Genomic DNA, 23,190 nt, shown 5'->3' on the forward strand with positions numbered 1-23,190 from the left:
TACTGTAACATGCCAGAATTCTGTTTTCTAAATATTTGTTCTGTTCGAACAAAAATATTTTGAACTCCCAACCAGCAAAGACAGTCTTCCTTACATCTTCAACAATCACCAGTCAGAAAAAGATAGGATGTGGGAATAAATTTATTGAAGTTTTTTTGGGGATCCCACTCCAAACCCGTTGCTATAAACATAAGTTAAATATAATTGTTCAAAAATGCATTTTTGTATCGGACAGGGAGAGGAGTTTATTCTGCTCTTAAAAAAAAAAATCAGAAAGTCACTCATCACAGACAGAAGGAAGTTATACTAGTGGTCCTTTGGTAATATAGCCTGATGCTGAGATGCTAGAGAAAAGCTGAGAAGTAATGGTGCAACATTTTGAAAGCCAAGAGATGGCAGGGGGTATTCTATTAAACCTGTCAACTAGTTGAGATCTTCTGCCCAGAAATCAAGTTGAGGCATAATAAAAGCATTGATTAGCTTGTCAGCATTTAACTGGAGTAACAGAGGCCATTATCTGCCATATCTCTGAGAGGAAAAAGTGATATTTAATAAGAAAATTCAGACGATCAATAAAATCTGAGATTAAAAACTAATGAAACAAGACTCAGGGGTAAAATAACTAGACCTTTTGATATATTAGAAGAAAGGTCACAGTACCTTCTGTAAAAGAGGCATGGAGACTAACATCACTTTACTCATCATTACTATTAATATTTATTATTATTGAGATTCAAGCTAAAAATAGATTTTCTGCTCTGAAGAGCCATAAAATCTTAATAAACATCAGACTGTGTAATGTATTGGCTAAAGTGTGTTCATCCTCTGGAGCTGACTTGCCAAAAATAAAGCCAACAGGGACCAGAAATCCTTGTCAGTGAACAAACTGATTTTAAGAGGTAGTGGCTTATAATTTTGGAAGTGAGCACCATGACAGTATTCAAACTTATGCACAAACAGTTAGGTGCCCATATGCATCTATAATATTAAACTATAATATTGTATTTTGTTTATTTCAATATTCCTGCTTGGCTACTACCTGAAGGTACACCTAAATTGAAATCAGAGGTGTGACTCCACACATGTAGACATTCCTGAGCTAGCTGTGATCTCTCTGGCTCAAATAACAGCAACAGTGAAGCCATGGCAGCATGGGCTGGCTGTTTGTATGCATATCCAGGGTCCTGGTGAGCTTGTACAGCCTGTGCTACCTCCTGAGTTGCTCTGGCTTCATTGCTATTATTATTTGAGCTAGATAGATCAAATAATATCTCAGGTATGTCTACCAGTACTGCAGTCGCACCTAGGACTGCAGTGTAGACATGGCTCGCACCGTGATAGTTCCCACCAGAACATTAAAAAACAAAGCCATCTTTGTTGGCTAAATATTAAAGTGGTTCAAATTATGTCCTAATAAAACAATCACTAACATTATGGAACTCACTGGCTAAATCATCTTCACAGATCTCAGCTCGTGTTTTATTAATCAAGCATCTGAGAAGTCAGACACACTCAGACTCCCCCAGGTCTACTTCAAACCGTTTTTCCTTTCAGTTCTGACATATGATGAAACACATGCATGCAGTTCCTCACTCTCTAACATGCAACGTGACCTCATACTTTTTTTTTAAAAAACACGTGCAGTTTTTACCACTCCATGTAGCTCTATCAGGAATGTATCTTAATTTACCTGTGATCAGATTGTATGGCTGAGTGTACATTTTTCTTAGGTTAACAAAAATGTAAAATAACTCAATATTGCAATTTAAAACAAATCTAAACTGACATTTGAGTGCAAAATGGCTTTAGAGTGAAGAAGTGTGTGCACTGAAAATAGGATTGCCACCTGACCAGTTTTTTAACCAACATTGAATCAGATTTAATGTGCTGTGATTTTTTTTTTTGCTCTCCCCCTCCTTACCCACCATGAAGGTGAAGGGGGAGGAAATGTTCAGCAGAGACTTCCCAGGGGGCTGTCTCTTTAAAAGCTGGGCCTCACTCAGAGAATTTGACTGCCTTCCCTTCTTTCACGGCAAGCCTTGGAGTCAGCCAGACCCTCTAGTTGCAGTCTTGGTAGGAGAAAAAGGAGGGTGCAGTGGTTGTTCTGCCTTCTTGAGGCTTTGACAAGGGCCTGGTGCCACCTTCCTCTCTGACCAGATATGGGCCTGGGGAATGGCCAGACTGGGAAAGGTAAGAAGCAAAGAGGCCTTGGACAATCCCCAGCCCTCCACCTGCATAGCCGCCTATCTGAAGGGGGCAGAGGAGGGTCAAGCTGGTGGTAGACAGTGGCTGTTTTTTTCTGCATCTCAGAGGTGGCAACCCTAAATGGAAACTACATACCAAATTACAAGCTATTATGTTAAATTTCTGGTGTTTTCCTGCTCCTGCTTGCAAGCAGGGGCTCTGTAGGGATGTGTGTGATCAGGGCTTAGCCGCAGTAGGTTATCAGACAAAAAGCCTAGAGGTGAGCTGTGCTGAGTTGTGCCTTACTGTTTTAGGGAGCTGCTTGCTTTGGCTCTCTCTGTTTTGGGGTCCTTGTGTGTGATTATTTTGAATTCTAAATTGTAAGGAATAAAGTAGTGTTACACTGCAACCTTTCAGCAGGGATGGTGTCCCTAGCCTCTGGTTGCCAGAAGCTGGGAATGGGTGACAGGGGATGGATCACTTGATGATTACCTGTTCTGTTCATTTCCTCTGGGGCACCTGGTATTGACCACTGTCAGAAGACAGGATACTGGGCTAGATGGACTTTTGGTTGGACCCAGCATGGCCATTTTTATATTCTTATGAGTATTTATGGCTTTATCTATGGTGAAACATAACAAAGGAGATCAGAGGAGAAAGTAAGATGCTCAGATAATATGTAGGTGGGTTCATATATTTACCTAGATAGACAGGCAGGGAGTTGGGATAGGCAAGAGGATTGGGCAGGTGTGGTACTACTAACTATCCCTAATGCTCAGCCCAAATGTATACCTCCCACCCTCTCCATGTTCTTTATCTTTTCTTTGATGTTTCAAGCCTCCAGAATGGAATCCCATTCCAATAGTCCACAATAGAATGGGCTCTCTTCTGGAGAAATACAAGAAGTTTGCCAGATGAAGAATTTGCCTCTTAATGGAGCTGCTTGCACCATTTCTCAGTCAGTTTGGGATGCAACTCTCCCTTTCATCTTCATCTTCTTGCTCCCTGCCCTCCTCTTGCTAATACATGCTAAGATATGGTGAGAGGAAGCAGGGTTAAGAAGAGAGTTTTAGGTGAAATGCCTGAGGAATGCAACTTGGCTAGTGAGGCAGCTTCTGCATCTGGTGAGCCTCCTGTGGACCTTAGCAGGCACACCAGAATGGCACTACTACTGCTGAAAAGTGTCACATTTCAGGGAAGCTGGGGGAAAGCATAGATGATGAAGGAAGGCAATGAGGTGTACAGGATAAGAAGCTTTCACGAAAAGGAGACTGGGGCCAGGTAGATAGTCAGGAGGGCAGTATTGAAGAATGGAAATAGCTGGTAGTTCTGGACATTTCTTTCTGTTTCTCCATGTAGTTCACATTGGGTATGGCAAGTAAGGAGCATGTGAGTGTGTGTAAGTGTAAAATTTGAAAAGCACCTTATGTCTGAGATCTAAAATGAATGTATTTATGGGTGATGCTTGGAGTGTGTGCTGATTGTTTTTCTTTAGCTAAGCAAAACAAAGAGGAAAGAGAAACCATTTAAAAATATTTCCTCTGTGAAAGTTAGTAAATATTTTAACAAACAATTATAGGAAACAGAATTGTCCCTTGAAGAGCAATTGTGTTAAATTTGGAGTGCAAATTCAATCTTTAAAGTATAAAATAGAGTGATTTTGTTTCTGCTGTGAGTGTAAATCTAAATGTAAACTTAATACTATGGAGTACTACTGAGGGTTCCATGAAACTTGACCCATGCTACTTTAAAATAAATGTTTTAAATACTATACCAGTCCCAGGTCACTTAATTCAAGGTTAAGGTACTTTTTTGAAAATGGATGGCTGGATCCTGCACGGCGCTGCATGCTTCCAGGAAGGGGAAGATAAAGATGCTCAGTTCCTTGCAAGATCTTGCCTATTGTTCTGCATATCCTCAAATGGCTCCTGTAGCATATTTCAGAGATATTCCCATGTTACACATAGATTACCTCATCAAGTGCATATAACGGCTTCTTCCCTCCAGTCCTGAGTCTTTGCTCACATTGTGCACCCAGTTATCCTCAGGTTCCAGTCTGCATCTCGGATACAGTTACTCTCTTTGGTGCAGTTCAAATTCCTGCTTTCTTGCAAACATAAATACATATTTTTTAAAAATCCCAAAACTGCCATTGCTGGACTGAAAATTTCTCATCTAACTGGGTTTAAATTTAGCTTACATTTATTTTGTTTTCATTGGACTTGGTTTAAACTTGGTCTCTGCTGCTCCCATGGTTTCACCAAATTTGACATAAAAGAGTGCAGGTGAACTGACAGTAGAAAATTATGCCATGATAAAGTTATAAGCACATACCAAAGCTAATTATAATTTGATAACAAAGAAGCCTTTAATGGCCGAGGAGGAGAAGTTTACATGAACTAAAAGGAAGAGAAGAGAAAGAAAAGTCAGAAGCTATGATATAAAAGGTGACAGTAAATCATGAAACTTGCTTACTACCTCATTTCAGAAGCAGCCCTTTCATTCTTGTAGAGACCAGACTGTGACATAAATCATTAGGGAAGCCTGTTTTCCAGAGACCAGAATATATTTAGAGCAAAAGTAACCAAGAACAGGTGTTATTAAGGACCAGGTGCTACTGTCAGCATTGCATTCCATCTCTGTATATTTTGGCTTTATTTATACATTCAAGGGGTGGACAATTGCCAGCTGATCCTCATTTAAGTGTTCAGGCTTTCTCCTAACCTCCGGAAAGGGTGATTCTCCACAGATATGCAAAAAGCAAACATAATCTGCAACAAAACCTGCTACTGGTGTATGATATGGAGATAAACCAAATTTTAGGGATTATTTTCTTTAATGGTCATGTTTTGGCTCTTATAAAAAAATTGAAATTGTCAGTTATGACTAGCTTTTTCCCTCCAGAAATTATTCTAATTTTGTGCATGCATGACCATATGCACACCTGGCAGCAACTATCAGAACCTGTTTGTGTGTGACTCATTTCTAACTGCCTGATCTGTGCATGTATAGGTCTATTGGATTAATATGCAAGTGCCAATTTATATTCCACTTTGAGACCAGGGAAAATTCAGCCCATAATTTTGCCCAAAATTAATCTTTTATCAAGAAATTCATATATGATTAATATTTAAAAATGTTATAGGGTTGTAATATTGTGTTTTATTTTTCATTCCAGGAAATTAATACATTTATTATCTGAAGTGATGTCTTTACACTTTAAACAACAATCCTTGTTATTTATCTTTCAGGCTGGATTTAACCATGCAAGCACTGATATGGAAATGTATACTTGATGTTAGCTGCCTTGTCTATCATTATACATGTTTACCAATAACTGAGCAATTATTACAATTGCAGGGTAGTTGTATGAATGAAAGACAATAAAAAGAGAAGTGGGAAGGAGCATCCTTATTTGCTAATATCTGAGACATAATTGTTCATTAGCAAGCAGTCGGCAAAGTTTCATGCTGAGGAAGTACACAATCCAAATAAAGATTTTTGTTAGATCTACATAATTTCTCTTCTTTGTTGTACTGTGCCATAAATCCATAATATGCAAACAATTGAAGATAGGTGTTTTGAGAGAAAGCCCTGATATTTTGGAAGGATACAATGTAATATCATCAATGTACTTATTAGGGCTGTCAAGCCATTAAAAAAATTATTCATGATTAATTGTACTGCTAAACAATAATAGAATACCATTTTATTTAAATATTTTTGGATGTTTTCTACAGTTTGAAATATATTGATTTCAGTTACAACACAGAATACAAAGTATACAGTCATTTTATTTTTGATTACAAGTATTTGCATTGTAAAAAAAAAGAAATAGTATTTTTCAATTCACCTAATACAAGTACTGTAGTGCAATCTCTTTATCATGAAAGTTGAACTTACAAATGTAGAATTATGTACAAAAAACCTGCATTCAAAAATAAAACAATGTAAAATTTTAGACACTGCAAGTCCACTCAGTCCTACTTCTTGTTCAGCCAATCACTCGGACAAACATGTTTGTTTACATTTGCAGGAGACAATACTGCCCGGTTATTGTTTACAATGTCACCTGACAGTGAGAACAGGCATTCTCATGGCACTGTTGTAGCCGGAATCGCAAGATATTTACATGGCAGATGCCCTAAAGATCCATATGTCCCTTCATGCTTCAACCACCATTCCAGGGAACATGCGTCCATGCTGAAGACAGGTTCAGCTCAGTAAGAATCCAAAGCAATGAGAACCGACACATGTTCATTTTCATTATCTGCATCAGATGTCACCAGCGCAAGGCTGATTTTCTTTTTTTAGTTTCCGCATTGGAGTGTTGCTCTTTTAAGACTTCTGAAAGCATGCTCCACACCTCGTCCCTCTCAGATTTTGGAAGGCACTTCAGATTCTTAAACCTTGGGTCGAGTGCTTTAGCTATCTTTAGAAATCTCACTTTGGTACCTTCTTTGCATTTTGTGAAATTGGCAGTGAAAATATTCTTAAAATGAACAAGATGTGTTGGGTCATGATCCGAGACTGCTATAACATGAAATATATGCAGGTAAAACAGATCAGGGGACAATTCTCCCCCAAGAAGTTCAGTCACAAATTTAATTAACACATTTTTTTTTCTTTTTACGAGCGTCATCAGCATGGGAGCATGTCTTCTGGAATGATGGCCGAAGCATAAAGGGACATATGAATGTTTAGCATATCTGGCACGTAAATACCTTGCAATGCTGGCTACAAAAGCGCCATGCAAATGTCTGTTCTCACTTTCTGGTGACATTGTAAATAAGAAGAGGGCAGCATTATCTCCTGTAAATGTAAATACACTTGTTTGTCTTAGCGATTGGTTGAACAAGAAGCAAGACCGAGTGGACTTGTAGGCTCTGAAGTTTTACATTGTTTGTTTGTTTTTGAGTGCAGTTATGTAACAAAAAAAAAATCCACATTTGTAAGTTGCACTTTCACGACAAAGAGATTACACTGGTCTACAATTTTTGAGAAGTCGTCTGCTTCAGAGATAAAATGTGCTATTTATTATGTATTTTGATGTGCTGAATTCAAATATGACAAAACAAATGATTTGCTACTGTTTCTAAGATATTTAAGTTTTTACATTTTATGTCTATGTATATTGTGTAGATAGTAGAGTTTTAATCATAAATTGTAAACCTAGGTCTTTTCATGTGTTTATGGTTGCTTTACATGATAATATTTCACCTGTCCTGTTTATGTAATACTTTAAAAATCAGCAAAAGGGTTATATAAATAAAATTTATTATGAAACAAAAGGCAAAAAACTATTATGTACATAGTTTAGTCCTATTCAGTGTCTACTCGGCGCTTCTTGGCTTGTCTCTTATATTCATTAAATGGAGCATCTCTTGTCACTGTCCAGCAATAGTCTGCAAGCATTGATGGGCTCCATTTGCCCTGATAGCATTTCTCCATTGTTGCAATGTCCTGGTGAAATCGCTCGCCGTGCTCATCGCTCACTGCTCCGCAGTTCGGTGGAAAAAAATCTTGATGAGAGTGCAAAAAATTTATCTTTAGTGGCATGTTGCAACCAAGGCTTTTGTATGCCTTGAGGACGTTTTCCACCAACAACCTGTAGTTGTCTGCCTTGTTGTTTCCGAGAAAATTTATTGCCACTAACTGGAAGGCTTTCCATGCCATCTTTTCCTTGCTACGCAGTGCATGGTTAAATGCATCATCTCGAAGAAGTTCACAAATCTGAGGACCAACAAAGACACCTTCCTTTATCTTAGCTTCACTTAACCTTGGAAATTTAACATGGGTGTACTTGAAAGCTGCTTGTGTTTTGTCAATGGCCTTGACAAAGTTCTTCATCAGACCCAGCTTGATGTGTAAGGGTGGTAACAAAATCTTCCTTGATTCAACAAGTGGTGGATGCTGAACACTTTTCCTCCCAGGCTCCAATGACTGTCGGAGTGGCCAATCTTTCTTGATGTAGTGGGAATCTCTTGCACGACTATCCCATTCACAGAGAAAACAGCAATACTTTGTGTATCCAGTCTGCAGACCAAGCAAGAGAGTAACAACCTTCAAATCGCCACAAAGCTCATTCACCTCAAAAGTTGTTTCATGTTGTCATAGGTTTCCTTCATATGGACTGCATGACCAACTGGAATTGATGGCAAAACATTGCCATTATGCAGTAAAACAGCTTTAAAACTCATCTTCGATGAATCAATGAACAGTCTCCACTGGATCGTGAACGATGTTGAGGGCTGCCATCACACCATCGATGTTGTTGCAGGCTACAAGATCACCTTCCATGAAGAAGAATGGAACAAGATCCTTTTGACGGTCACAGAACATGGAAACCCTAACATCACCTGCCAGGAGATTCCACTGCTGTAGTCTGGAGCCCAACAGCTCTGCCTTACTCTTTAGTAGTTCCAAATCCCTGACAAGGTCATTCAGTTCACCTTGTGTTATGAGGTGTGGTTCAGAGGAGGAGGATGGGAGAAAATGTGGGTCCTGTGACATTGATGGTTCAGGACCAGAAGTTTCATCCTCTTCCTCTTCCTCGTCTGACTCAAGTGAGAATGATTCTGGTGCATCAGGAACCGGCAGTCCTTCTCCGTGGGGTACTGGGCATATAGCTGATGGAATGTTTGGATAATGCACAGTCCACTTTTTCGTCTTTGACACACCTTTCCCAACTGGAGGCACCATGCAGAAGTAACAATTGCTGGTATGATGTGTTGGCTCTCTCCAAATCATTGGCACTGCAAAAGGCATAGATTTCCTTTTCCTGTTCAACCACTGGCGAAGATTTGTTGAACAAGTGTTGCAGCATATGTGTGGGGCCCACCTCTTGTCCTGATCTCCAATTTTGCAGCCAAAATAAAGGTGATAGGCTTTCTTAACCATAGTGGTTATACTGCGCTTTTGTGATGCAAAAGTCACTTCACCACAATCATAGCAGAAGTTATCTGCACTGTTCACACAAGTACGAGGCATCTCTGCTCACTTTGGCTAAACAGAAATGTGTCTCTTTGCAAAATCAAACACTGACAAATAAGAGAGCACGACACTGTATGATTTCTAGAGCTGATATAGGGCAATTTGTTCAGCAGAGTGATGTAAGCTTCGTTATGATTGCATCATCCATGACTTGTACGAATACCATGATGCAATTCATATCATGTATGACGCAATACCAGCTTCAGATTGCATCATTCATTGTTTTGCCTAAAAAGCAAGTACCGTCCAAACCCAGTCATAGATTTATTCATAGATCCAGTCAAAGATGTCTTTTAGTCATTTCTGGTTTAAATTGAGATTCCTTCCCTTTATAACTCACTTATCCTCCGCCATTCCCAAGTCAAGGGTCGTATATACTGACCCAATAGCATATCTTGAAAACTAGAGCCAATCAACAATTTTAAGCATCATTTTCGTTCTCAGTGACCCAGAATTAGTAAAGTTTGACTACATTTATTTCAGAAGCATTTTGGCTGTAGAGCAGTGTTACACTACAATACCTGGATGAGATGAATTGAAAAATACTATTTCTTTTGTTTATCATTTTTCAGTGCAAATATTTGTAATAAAAAATAATATACACTTTAATTTCAATTACAACACAGAATCAAATATATATGAAAATGTACAAAAACATCCCAAATATTTAATAAATTTCAATTGGTATTCTATTGCTTAACAATAGCAGTTACAACTGCAGTTAATTGCAATTAATTTTTTTAAATCTTGATTAATTTTTTGATATAGTTGCATGAGTTAACTGTGATTAACTGACAGCCCTAGCACTTATTAATATCCTGTTTTGCTTATATTAGTTTGATCTTAGTGCTTTTATCATTTTTGGTTTCATATTTCTTGGCTTTGAGATAATTTTGCTGGCAGGTGATAATTTTGAGATAATTTTGCTCCATTACTTTTGCTTTTAAATATTTGACTTTCTATTTGAAGGCCATTTTCTCATTTCTTGCACCAAGAATGATTATGTCTCAACTGATAAGACTTACAGTGTTTGATACGTGAGATGCAGAGCAATCATCCCTCATAAGGAATTAAAATCCCAGCAGGATCACACATAGACTTTTCTTAAAATTTCAGGTAATTGAGGCCATTGTCTTTGAAAGACTTACCTTATTGCAGTTCAGTTAATACCATCAAGCCAATGAAGGCCCTCCTATCTGTCGTTGAAGCCTTGTCGTAATCAAGAAGACAAAATTCAGAAGCATTCACTATGCAAAAAAATTTTCCTTTGTGCTGCACAACAATCTGAAAAAGTCAGAGGCTGTGGACAGGTTTTCCAAATGCTCAATAGACAGCAGTCTGGATTACACTCAAGGGGATATGCTAAGTGCTGAGCACTTTTTAAAATCTTGCTGTTCACTTAGGTGTCTAAATGAGAGCTGAGCTCTTGTGAAAATCTGACCCCAGTTGTGGGCACTGAACAGTTTATATATGGCTTCATGAAGCCAGCAGGAGGAAAAGAAAAAGCAAACAAAACAAAAACCTGACCCAGACCCTTGAACCATAAGGCAAAAACATTGTTATCATAAGGAAGAAATGAGTTGGAGTGTGGAGGCTTAGTACACAGAGTGTTTGCATGTGTGCATTTAAGGCATGTCTGTCTAAGTTGTTCTAAAAGTGCCTATCACTGAGAATTTACAAAAGAGAAACAGACTCTGGATAGAATTCAGAAGGGGGGCTTAGGCCCTAAAACACACAGCATTGCAACACCTAACTTTGAGGTACACTACTGCCAAGTGAAAAGCACACCCCGAGTTAGGAGCCCAGTTTCCCTATACAATGCATGGGGAGAGCTAGGAACCTATGAATGGGATTCACAGAAGCCAGCACACAGGAGCCATCTAAGATAGCATAAGAAATGCTGAAGAGAGATGTGTGGCCTAAAACCTGCCCCTCAGAGGGATTTAGGACCTAAATCCAGACTGAAGAGAGGATCCTGCACCCTTTGGGATTCACAGCCATGAACCCTCTCCTGGAGTTAGAAACCTAAACCAGGTCAGTCCTTATTGAAGAAAAAATTAGGAGGCTCCCTCCTTTGTAACTTTTAGCCCAGTACTTAGTACACTCATACATGGTGTGAGATCAGTGTTCAATACCTCCATCGACCTAATGTGAAGAAGGGATTTGACTGTACCGCACTCTCCTTGGAGTGGGGAGACCAAACTGCTTGACTATGGGGTATTCTGGTGTAGGACTCTGTCTCTCCTGTCAAAGCTTTTCCACTGTGTATGCATTCTTAAATATTCAGTGGAGCAGGGGGAATAGGACTGGGGTCTCCCAACTGAGTGGCCTAATTATTGCGCTGTGAAGGCATTCGCACTGCCCCTCTGGGCCAACAACTAATGGTGTGTGTTGAGGAGAGGCGGCACCACCACTGTCCCTCTGGTAGGGATGCCAACCCTCCTGGTTTCGCCTTTAGTCTCCTGGAATCAGACTCTATCTCAAGGAGGCTACTGAAGCCAAACTGGTAGATTTTAGGCTGCTAAAGGTCTGGTGGTGCAGCGGGGCTAAGGCAGGCTCCGTGTCTGCCCTGGGTCCATGCCATTCCTGGAAGTGGCCAGCATGTCTCTGCAGACCCTGCAGAAGGACAGGGGTCTCTGCACACTGCCCGCGCCCCAAGCTCTAACTCCACAGTGTGCGGAGCCCCCTGCCCCCTATCAGGGGTTTCATGGACATGCCAGCCACTACCGAGAGCAGCACGGGACCAGGGCAGGTTGGGAGTTGCCTTAGCTCCACTGCACTGACACCTGGGAGCCGCCTGAGGTTAGTGCTGCCCAGCCAGAGCCCACAACTCCACCCCTCCTGCACCCCAATCCACTGCCCCAGGCTCAGCCCAGAGCCTCCTCCCACACTCCGAACCCCTTGGCCCCAGCCCAGTGCCTGCACCACCTCCCGCACACCAACCCCCTACCCCAGCCCGGTGAAAGTGAGTGAGGGTGTGGGAGAGCGAGCGATGGAAGGGAGGGGGGTGGAGTGAGCGGGGAGGCCTTGGAGATGCAGCGGGGCAAGGGCGGGTGCAAGGGTGTTTGGGTTTGTGTGATTAGACACTTGGAAACCCTACCCTCTGGCTATGTTATGTAGATTTCGGTGTGCTCAGAGCATGTATCCCAGGTCAGGCCCTGCAGGTGAGATTGACATAGGGACACCTAGGCCTTGTCTACACTGCCACTTTACAGCACTGCAAATTTCTTGTTCAGAGGTGTGAAAAAACACACCCTTGAGCGCTGCAAGTAGGGCCTGATTCTTCCACCATTTAGATAAAATTCTCATTTAAATGAATAAAATATAAGTCTTGTGTATGGACTGCAGGTTATGGCCCTTTGAGACATATTACAGTTAGGCATTATTGTGACAGAGATGGTAATAATCTTGAAAAACCTTACTGAATTAAGTTTAAGTATCTCTGGAGTCCATTGTATTAAATGCAAAGGCTACACATTATTGTGAGCCTGAGAAGTGCTGCGAACTTGACAGGACTATACTGAACAATGGGCCAGACAAGAATGGACGTTCACATTGTTTGCATGGGGAATCTCTAAGGGGAGGTGAATTCAAATTCCCACTTCCAGTTATGCAGAAGCCCAGCCTTTTGAAACTATGCTCTAAGGAAAGGATTGTCTACTGATTACCTGTTCCTGGAATCTGATGACCAAACGCCCAAGCTGTATAAAGGAAGACAAGTGTGTGTTCTGAGCTGAGGCTGTTATGAACTTGTAACTACAGTAAAGCCCCTTTATAGGGGATGAAGGGCTGACTCCTGCCAGAGCTCTTGCTTGAGTTGGGTGGGTGGTGTGATCTCTGGTAAGCGTTTTAGCATTTGTGTAGGTTCTTTTATTATTTAATGTTTTCTCTGTAATGCTTTCACCTTAAGAATGAATGTGCTTTCATAAACAGAAATATGTGGTAACTTAGAACTGTGGGCAATTACACTGTTTATAGCCTCTGAAGAGAGAGCAATGTGCAGACACTGGCTATCTAGGTAGTCTAGTTTGCTGGGAATAACAGTATCGGCAGGGCACTGTGCAGCCTGGAAAAAAATCCCAGGCAGATGAGAGAGGTGAGTTTGTCTCACCAAAAGAGTTGATGGCTGGGAGCAAGAACCCTAAAAGTGGTTGCCCTTGCTGGACCCTGGAGGGGGAATACGGGTGCAGTTGACTTGAACTGTGATAATTACATTATATATTAAACAGCTATCTAATCAAATTCTGGATCAGTATGCATTTATCTTAACATATTCTGTGTATAATAACATTTGTGTAAAATTCCTCTCTTAATTTGCTTTCTAATCTTGTAAAGAACATGTATAAAGCAGTAGTTAACTTTTCAGTTTAAATGATTTATTCTATACATATAGATATTTTAAGGCTAAAACACTTTTACTAATATTTTGAAGACAAGACTGTCAGTTAGTCTTGCCAAAATACTCTTTGTAGGAAAAGCATCACTTAAGTGCCAAATGCATAATTCAGAGACACAGCTCTGCATAGTGGACGGTCTGAGGGAATCACTAAACTCTTTTATTTAAAATAAAGCATTGATTAACGTATCAAGGTATGTCTCAGCCTGGGTAAACTGACTTGGATGCATGGGGCTCAGGTCATGGGGCTTTAGAAGAGTAGATGTTGCTGCTTGGATGGAAGCCTGGTCTCGAAGACCCTCATTTCTCTATGGGTTTCAGAGCCCAGGCTCCAGTCCAGGCTGGAATGTCTGCACTGCTATTTTTAGCCCCATGGCCCGAGCCCCATGAGCCTAAGTCAATTGACACAGGCACTGAGACTCTGCACTGCAGGGTTTTCTTTGCAGTGTAGATGCAGGGCCGGTGCAACCCATTAGGTGACCTAGGCGATCGCCTAGGGCGCTAGCATTTGCGGAGCGGCATTTCGGGTCCTTCAGCGGCGACCGCAACGGCCAGATCTTCGGCCACCCCGGTCATCGTCGGCATTTAGGCGGAAGGAACTGGGGTAGGGGGGCGTGGGGAGGGCCACCTGCAGCAAGTAAGGGGGGGAGGGCGGCATGCAGGGGAACTCCCCGCCCCAGGTCACCTCTGCTCCACATCCTTCCCTGGAGCACACTGCCCCGCTCTGCTTCTCTCCCTCCTAGGCTTGTGGCGCCAAACAGCTGATTGGCGCTGCAAGCCTGGGAGGCGGGAGAAGTGGAGCGGCGATGGTGTGCTGGGGGAGGAGGCGGAGCAGAGGTGAGCAGGGGCAGGGAACTGCCACACGGCTCCCTGGGCCGGGGGGAGCTGCCGGGGGTGGGGGGTGCCTCAGGGTGGAGGGATGGTGGGGAGCTGCCACGGGGGGGGCGCCTTAGGGTGGGGGGGGGCGCAAGGTGGAAGTTTCCTTGCACATCCTTGCACCCGCTCTGTGTAGATATGCACTTAAGATTCAGTGAACAGCTCTTAGAACTGACCAAGCACAGTAGATTTTAATCTATGTGCTCTTCTATTTGAGCTATGACCCTTTTTCTCCCCCTGCCTCTGGTTTGTGATGGAGTGAGCTTCATTGTAGTTTGTCTCATAACTCAGAAGAGAATGAGCCCTTTTAGAAAGTAAGAAACAACATATCTAATGTTTGGGTCCTCACAGAAAACGGAAAAAGGTGAAATCAGAGTTTATTTTCCCTTATTTTCCTTTAGATTGGTCTGCTTCATCACAGGGTGGGATGTAAGGAGAATTTTAAAATGAAAACAATAACATTCTTGAAAATGTCTGTCTTCAAACACACATACAAAGAAATTAAAAACAAATCATTTCAATATAAAATAATCTTTAAATGTTCATTTTTTGAAAAGACGGCATTTTCCAATTAAAGTGTCAGGGCAAGGCAGAGAATCACCCAGCTCTATCTCCTGTATGAGGGTGACAACCTCTAAACACTGGCATAATGTTTGTCAATTGGGGCTCAGGTGGTATAATCCTGTTTAATATTCAGAGTTGTTACAGCTGAGTTATATTGGTGGGTAAAGCTAATTAGCTCCACTCCAGCCTATAATGAGTGGGGGAGTCTCCTTCAACTTTAAGCCAACTGTGGACCTGTATTTATTAGGCCCATTCCCCTGACCCCCAAAGCAAGGAATGGGGTGGGGGTGCGTGAGTTTTTACACTTATTCAGGGTATGTCTATGCAGCGGTTGGAAGGCTCTTCCCAACCGGGGTAGACAGACAGACATTAGCTCTGCTCAAGTTAGTGTGCTAAAAATAGTAGTATTGTTGCAGTGACACAGATGGTGCCTGGGGCTAGTTGCCCAAGTACAATCCTGCCCAATCCCTGGGGTATGCACGCTGGCAGTTAGTCCAAACTGCCACTCATGCCACCATGGCCTCACAGCTATTTTTTAAACATGCTAGCTTAAGCAGAGCTAGTGTGTGTCTGTCTATCGGCACTGGGCAGCATCTCCCACCGGCTGTGTAGACATCCCTCAGGTTCTGTATGATCTATCAGGAATAAGGTCAAGATTAAACTTGGTCTACACTAGAAAATTAAGTTATCTTAACTATGTGGCTCAGGGGTGTGAGTGGTGTCGATAAGCCAACATAACCCCCAGTTTAGACTGCACTAGATCAATGGAAGAATTCTTCTGTCGATCTAACTCCCACTTCTCCGAGAAGTGGCTTGCCTGTGCCAACAGGGAGAATCCCTCCATCTGTGTAGGTTGTCTCAACATTGAAGTGCTACAGCAGTGCCACTACAGCTGTGCAGTTGTGCCTCTGTAGCATTTTTTAAGTGTAGATATATGTTTAGCTTATTCATTTAGCTATAATACGTCCTGCCTTACTAGTAGAAGCTATGGGGGAGTCCATTCAAAATGTTCCAAGAACCATCCTACCAGCAAAAGGCAGGATACCTCAGGGCAAGAAATAGTGGGAAAACACATGGAACATATACTGCTGCTTCCTTAAAAGGAACAATACAACTCCTCAGTTAGCACAGGCTGGCTGTATTAGTCAGCAGGAGGAACCCCTTATTCCTGCTTATATGTGTGTGTTCATCCACTTATTTTGTATTGGTGCGTCTGGAGACTCAAGCTATGACTTGTTTCTCACTTCCTCTGATTTCCAGCAAACCTGCCTACGTTTTTTGTGACTGCTGTTCAAAAACTGTATTGGATTATTGTCTGGATTATTTCCTATTAGGTTTCTTGGCCTCCTTTTTTATCATCTCACTGCTATTGGAGGTTATGTTTATTGCCCTTTCCATTATGCTTTAAATCTCCCCTGCCTTCGATTTCTTGACTCTTCAATGTTCAGACAATTTGAGTATCTTTCTACTACTTTCTCATAGCAGTGTTTAACACATGTATAGACTCCCAATGAAGAGTAACTCTACATGATCAATCTACCAAACATTTAGGGTCTTGTTCAATGAAATTCAAATCTCTGGCAAATGTTACACTGTTTTAGTTCTATTTGAATTTCCAGTACTGTAATTCCTAATAACATCAGAATTGCTAAACAAGAACAAACCAACCATTTAGCTTATCTGCTATCCTGCCTTTGAAAGCAACCAGTGCTGGACACTTATGTGGAAAGCATAAAGTAACATGATGCATCTATTCAGGGCAACTCTGTACCAGGCAGGGACCCTTCTGCCGGTGCCATGCTGATAATCTGCATTGTACTGTAAAGCAAAGAGTACAGAAAATATTCACAAACATTTCCACAATCTTCACAGTTTTTTTTCTGCAGTAGTTCTTGCATGCTTTATTTGCATTTTCTGAACAGTATTGTGACTGAGGCTTTGTTCATAAGCAATATTTGGTTAATTGCAACACTAAACTTGTTTCAGGTGAAAATAATTTGAGAGTCAGCTCATTCAGGACCTGATGTAAAGCCCATTGAATAATTGTTAACTTCAGTATGCTTTGGGAGGCACCTAATCAAGGAGCAGAGCCAATAGCAGACAAATCAATACACAGCCCATCCTGTTCACTGGGATGGGAGCTTAATCAGATTTTGAGGGCAATAAACACCCCAATGTCCTTAATGGCATTGAGAGAGGGGGGTAACCCATGGCTGTATTGCTCTAATCATTGTGGAGCTGGGAGAAGTGTCAGAAAGCTCACTGCTTTCAGTTGACTGAGAATGGCCCAGGCTGAGTATGTGAGGCTGCCATTGGTCCATGGCCCCTAGTTCCAGGAGATGTTTTGTTTTAAGAATTCACTTGGGACTATTGATTTTTGTCCCACCCTACCTTCTTTCTTGGTTTGTTCATAGCTGCTAATTTGTGATTCTGGAGATATTGTGCTGAGTATGAAGCACCTTTCATCTGTACTCTTAGTCCATTTGCAAGAAAAGAGGGATTGATATATCTGCCAACTGAGTGATTCCTAGGTACCTACTGCAGGGTTTGTGGCTCCAGTTATTTTTTTTTCAAGGCATCTACAAATTAGCTGTTGTGCAAAATTATTCACAGGCTAGGAAAACAACTATGGGTAAATAAAGAAAATGACCATATACCTTATGGGTTATCTGCTTATGGAAATGGTGAAATGTCCAGAAAATGAACTCAGAAGTAACTGTTTAAATACAGTGAAAAGGTTCTTGAAAAACTCTGCTACCTTTTCATTCAAAAACATATATTTTAAACACAATCTATACAGTATTAATTTATAGGGCATCCAGAGCTCCAAAAAGTGTCCAAATATCTTCACTATTTTCATCATTTTAATTTTAAAACTCAAAAATGAGCTAGTATGGCTTGTACTGGTTTAATTAACTACAAGGCTAGGTTATTGTAAAGGTTAATTAAAATCTGCCTCTATGACTGTGGGGAAAACACTTTATGATAAGTACTTCAAGAGGTACTGTGATGTTCTGTTACAACCTTCAAGCAAGGTAAATTTAGTGGGTTGACTTGAAAAGATGGGCATTTTTTTCTGATTATTCCAAAAAGCCTGATAATCACAAATATTACACTGTCATTCATGTATAAAATAAGAAAAACAAAAAATCTTTGTACTGTTTTATCTAACAATTTCTAGATTTTGATTCAAGGCACTTGCTCTATTTCAGCTACACACATTAGTTGATGCTTTTTTTTCTTGTTTTCTTATTGATTATTATAGGCTGTTGAGACAAGACCACAATAGTTCCCTTGGCACTCCACCAGCATGCAACAAAGGTTGTAATGTTAAGTATACAGCTTTCCTCTTTGATTAAACTCATCCTCAAAGGTGACTCCTTCCAGAAAGAAAACAAAAATTAATCCACTAATTACACTGCTGGCTAACCTCCTGAACTAGGAAGAAAATTAAATTAAAAAAAAAAAAAACACAGAAACCAACAATACTTTCTTTTCTCTATTTCTATCCTAGACCGTGAGGTATCCGACTACTGCAAAGAAAAATAGTTCAGATACTATTGTTTGCAGCCCACAGTGTTCACTACATGTTGCAACTGTGTTCTGAGCCACCCTCTAGTTTAGGTAAAACAATTAACAAAAGATGTAGCATTACAGTATGCTATATTTTTGTCATTTTAGGCTGCGTCATATTGAAAACTGATGTGTCAAGACAATCTAATGATGACATAGCAGCTTAAAGTCTGATTCTACTTTGAAAGGTGACTTACATATCATGTGATTTTTTTCTTGTCTCCCAATGACTTCTGGGTCAAATGTGATCAGTTCAAGTAAAAAGGTGATATTTTTGTAAAAATGAATCTTACAAATTCTAGGGCCCTTGCTCCCATAGGCAGGGTATTCCTACACAGGGAAATTAAAACTCCATGTTATAGGGTTAGCCCTCTGCCAAAGAGGTTTTGGGTTCATAAATGTAAAGAATGAATCATACATTTCCCTTGATCTGTTGGAGACAAGATGTATCTGAACAAAGATTCTTGTTTTGTTACTGCATCCAATCTACATTCATTCCTTGGATACCATGGCATATGCTCTGATGATCAGTTGTACCAATTTAGATGGAATATATGGTCTCAAAGATGCTAAAATAACCCAGTCGCTGTTCAACATTAAACAGTTTTAACCAAGGTTTTGGATTTGTTATACAGCAACCTTAGCCTGCTTAGTACCATGGCAAACACACCATTAAAATCCTTTACAACATTTTTATTAAATATATAGAGAAGAAGGAAAAACAGTAACAGCATTTGAAATAAAGTATTAAATAAAGCTTTTATAAACAGCCTCCCTTATTCCCTTTCCTCTTACTAGAGAGAGGTTTTAGAAGGCTAAACCCCTTGAATGACAGTTTTTAGATGATACAAACTGCCCTTTGTGAAGAAAAGATAAGTTAGTTGAGATGGGCTGGAGCTGTTATTATTGCTGTTCAAGTCTGATCCCATTTCCAACAAAGACAAATACACAAAAAGAGAGAGAAAATAGCAAAGATAGAAACTACAGCTTCTCTGGTGTTGACTTTCACTTGCAACCTCATTGCTGGAATAACAAAGATCCCACAGAGGGTCTTATCAGCACTCCAAGACTTGGCAAACTTGTACTAGCATTAGGATGTTTAGAGCACTGCTTTTAGTTGCCTTTCTAGTCACAGGCTCTCAGCAGTGTTGCAAAATATGCAGTCTTGGCCTGCTGAGACAGACTATCATAAAACAGAAGGCAGAGAGGAAGAGAAATAGGAAGGAAAAGAAATGAGGTGGGGAAGGAAAAGAGCACACAAGGAAACAATTATGATTCAGAATACAGAATAGTTCTGTTGTACAACAAGATGCTAATTTTACAGTCAGAAGTGCTGCATTTTATATCAGAAATACATGAGGACTTGACTAGATGAAGATTAATTTTTTAACTAATGCTGGACATTTTATGTCTGATAGACTGGTGAGGGGGAAAACCCCCACAAAAGCATAAAGTTCATGATTATAAATGCATTTGAAGCATTGTATGCAAACTTTCTGTGGACTTCAATTCTACCTCCAAAAGAAGTGGTGCCTCACTCCTCACAAACTCATATTCTTGAGAGAACTGCAGACCATTTTTATTTCTGTTTTATGAGAAAGTTAATGTTAAGAATAGTTATAGGGAGTCAAAATGAACCATGGCAATGAAGGATGAGGAATCTCTCCCAAAGGTGGAGGAGGAGATGCCATGTATCCCCAGGGCTAGGAGGATCGCAGCCATCACTGCCAAGAGGAAACAAAGGGTGGTGATAGTCAGTGAGTCACTTCTAAGGGGATGGAGGCATCCATCTGCCAGTCTGACTTGACATCCTGGGAGGTGTGATGCCCACCAGATGTTCATATCTGAGATATTACATAAGGATTGAAGAGCATAATCCGACCCTCTGACTACTACTCTATGCTGCTTACACATGTGAGCTGTAATGATATTGCAAGGTATAACCCTGAGCAGGGATCTGGGAGTGAGGTTGAAAGAGTTGGGGGGACAGGTGGAGCTCCCATAAATCCTTTTGGTCAAGGGCAGGGGCCCACACAGAGACAGACACATCCTGAAGCTGAATGCATGGCTTCATGGATGGTATCACCGGGAGGGCTTCGACTTCCTTGATCATGGGTTGCTCTTTTGAGAAAAAGCTTTGCTGGTCACAGATGGGGTCCACCTATCAAGGAAGGGAAAGAATACCTTCAGATACAGACAGGCTAACCTAGTGAGGTGGGTTTTTAAACTATGTTTGACATGGGCAGGTGACAAAAGCCACAGGTAAGTCCAAAACATTGAAACCTAGGTGAAGGGTCAAAATCTGGGGGCAACATTAGTAATCACGCAGGGGCAAAGGAGAGACAAGAGGGAATATAGAGGGGGAATCTCATATCTTATATGGCTGTATATTAATGTAAGAAGTATGGGGAATAAACAGGAAGAACTTATTGGCATAACAGAAACTTGGTGGGATAATTCACATGACTGGAATATTGGTGTTAGTACCTGTTAGTAATTATTAACCCTTTTAGTCTTTTACTTTCTGTATATTTTATTCATTTATATATTAACTATTATTTAGAAACTTTAGGGTATTAACAAACAGTATGTTGAATTTTAAGGCCAAGAAGATTGGTCCTTCACCAATAAGTAACCCTATTAAGGAGTTATTTGAGTTAGACAGTATACAACAATTGTGTGCACCTCTATGTCCATAGAACTCCAGATAGTCTGAAAAACCATCCCCTTAACACACACGCACATACACACACACACACATATATAAATCTGGGAAACTGATAAGAGATGATTGTTACAGCAGATTCCTTCTGTTGGGGAATCAACAGGAAAGAATAATTATGGGCAAGAAAGACCCACTGAAATATATTATCTTGAACTATTAGTACTCTCAGCTGTAAATAATGATGCCTTCACACATAAATCAGGTAAACTGTGAATGTATAGAAATAACATAAGAACATATGTTTCTTTTGACAAAGAGGTTTTCTTTCTTGTGAACTCTATATGATGACACTGGTCTGAGAACTTAGCTGGTGAATGAATCTTCTACGTTCCTTCAGATACACTGAAGGAGAGAGCCACCTCTTTATCATCACATCACAGATGGTAATGTGTCTATTCTTTCTGTATTCTGTGTAGTTCTGTATTAATCTGATTGATAATCTTTTATTAGATAATGCCAACTGAGCATGTTGTTCAACAATCTTGAGTCGTAATTAACTCAGACACACAACATTTGTATAGAAGTGCACTGCTTGTTCAGGAAGGACAGGCAGAGAAAAAAAGCGGGGATCTGTTGCCTTGTGTATCACAGCTGTGTATATTTGCACTGAGGTTGACATAGAAGTGGGAGGCAGACCTGTTGAAAGTCTCTGTTTAAGAATAAAAGTGGTAAAAACAAGGATACTGTCATAGTAGGTGTCTACTATAGACCACTTAACCAGGAAGAAGATGTGGATGAGATTTTTTTTTAAACTACTAACAAAATCATCCAAAACACAGGACGTGGTGGTGATGGGGGACTTCAACTACACAGAAATTTGTTGGGAAAATAATACAGCAGGACACATATTATCTGAGTTTTTGGAAGGTATTGGCGACAACTCTCTACTACAGAAAGTTGAAAAAGTGACTAGGGGAGAGGCTGTTCTAGAGTTGATTCTGACAACCAGGAAGGAACTGATTGAGAATTTGAAAGTGGAAGGCAGCTTGGGTGAAAGTGATCATGAAATGATAAGAGTTCATGATTCTAATGCATGGTTGAAGAGAAAATAGCAGAATAAAGACTTCAAGAAGAATTGGTAAAGACTAAGAGAATTGGTAGTTAAGATCCTGTGGGAAACAAGTCTAAGGGACAAAGAGTTCAGGAGAGTTGGCAGGTTTTTTTAAAGAAACATTACTAAGGGCACAAGCAAAGACTTTCCCAATGTATATGAAAGATAGTAAATAATGTAAGAGACCACCCTTGGATTAACCACAAGATCTTCAACAATCTGAAACTAACAGGAGAGTCATACAAAAAGTGGAAATTAGGTCACAGTATGAAGGATGAATATAAAAACCAATACAAGCATGTAGGGATAAAATTACAAAGGCCAAGGCACAAATTACAATTAAACTAGCTATGGACAGAAAGGGTGACAAGAAAAATTTTACAAATATACTAGAAGCAAAAGGAAGACAGGGTAGGCCCATTACTCAGTGAGTATGGAAAAAAAAAATAACACAGCAATGGCCAAAGTGTTAAATGCCTAATTTTGTTGTTGTTTCAGTTTGCACTAAAATTATTAGCAGTGATTGGTGACTAACATAGTGATCATCAGTGCAAATGGGGTAGGGTCTGATTCTAAAATAGGAAAAGAACAAGTTAAGAATTATTTAGACAAATTAAATGTCTTCAAGTCAGCGGGGCCTGGTGAAATACATACTAGAATACTGAAGGGACTGGCTGAAGAGATTCAGCAATTATCTTTGAGAACATCTGAAGGACAGGACAGATCCCAGAGGACTGGAAAAAGGTACTATATTTGCCAATCTATAAAAAGGGAAATAAGGAAAACCCAGGGAATTATAGAGCAGTCAGCTTAATCAGGAAGATAATG

General features: G+C 40.4%; 1 long non-coding RNA gene across 1 annotated transcript in view; it reads left to right on the forward strand.

Annotated features, from left to right (window-relative positions):
- The first annotated feature begins 2,029 nt into the window (after positions 1 to 2,029).
- LOC122174263 (uncharacterized) overlaps positions 2,030 to 23,190 on the forward strand; it is a 39,497-nt gene continuing 18,336 nt past the window's right edge. The window contains exon 1 of the long non-coding RNA XR_010601863.1: positions 2,030 to 2,190. This is a non-coding gene — a long non-coding RNA (uncharacterized LOC122174263). The remainder of the gene's footprint in view (positions 2,191 to 23,190) is intronic.

Source organism: Chrysemys picta, chromosome 1, assembly GCF_011386835.1.
Source record: "Chrysemys picta bellii isolate R12L10 chromosome 1, ASM1138683v2, whole genome shotgun sequence".
Taxonomy (NCBI): domain Eukaryota; kingdom Metazoa; phylum Chordata; order Testudines; family Emydidae; genus Chrysemys; species Chrysemys picta.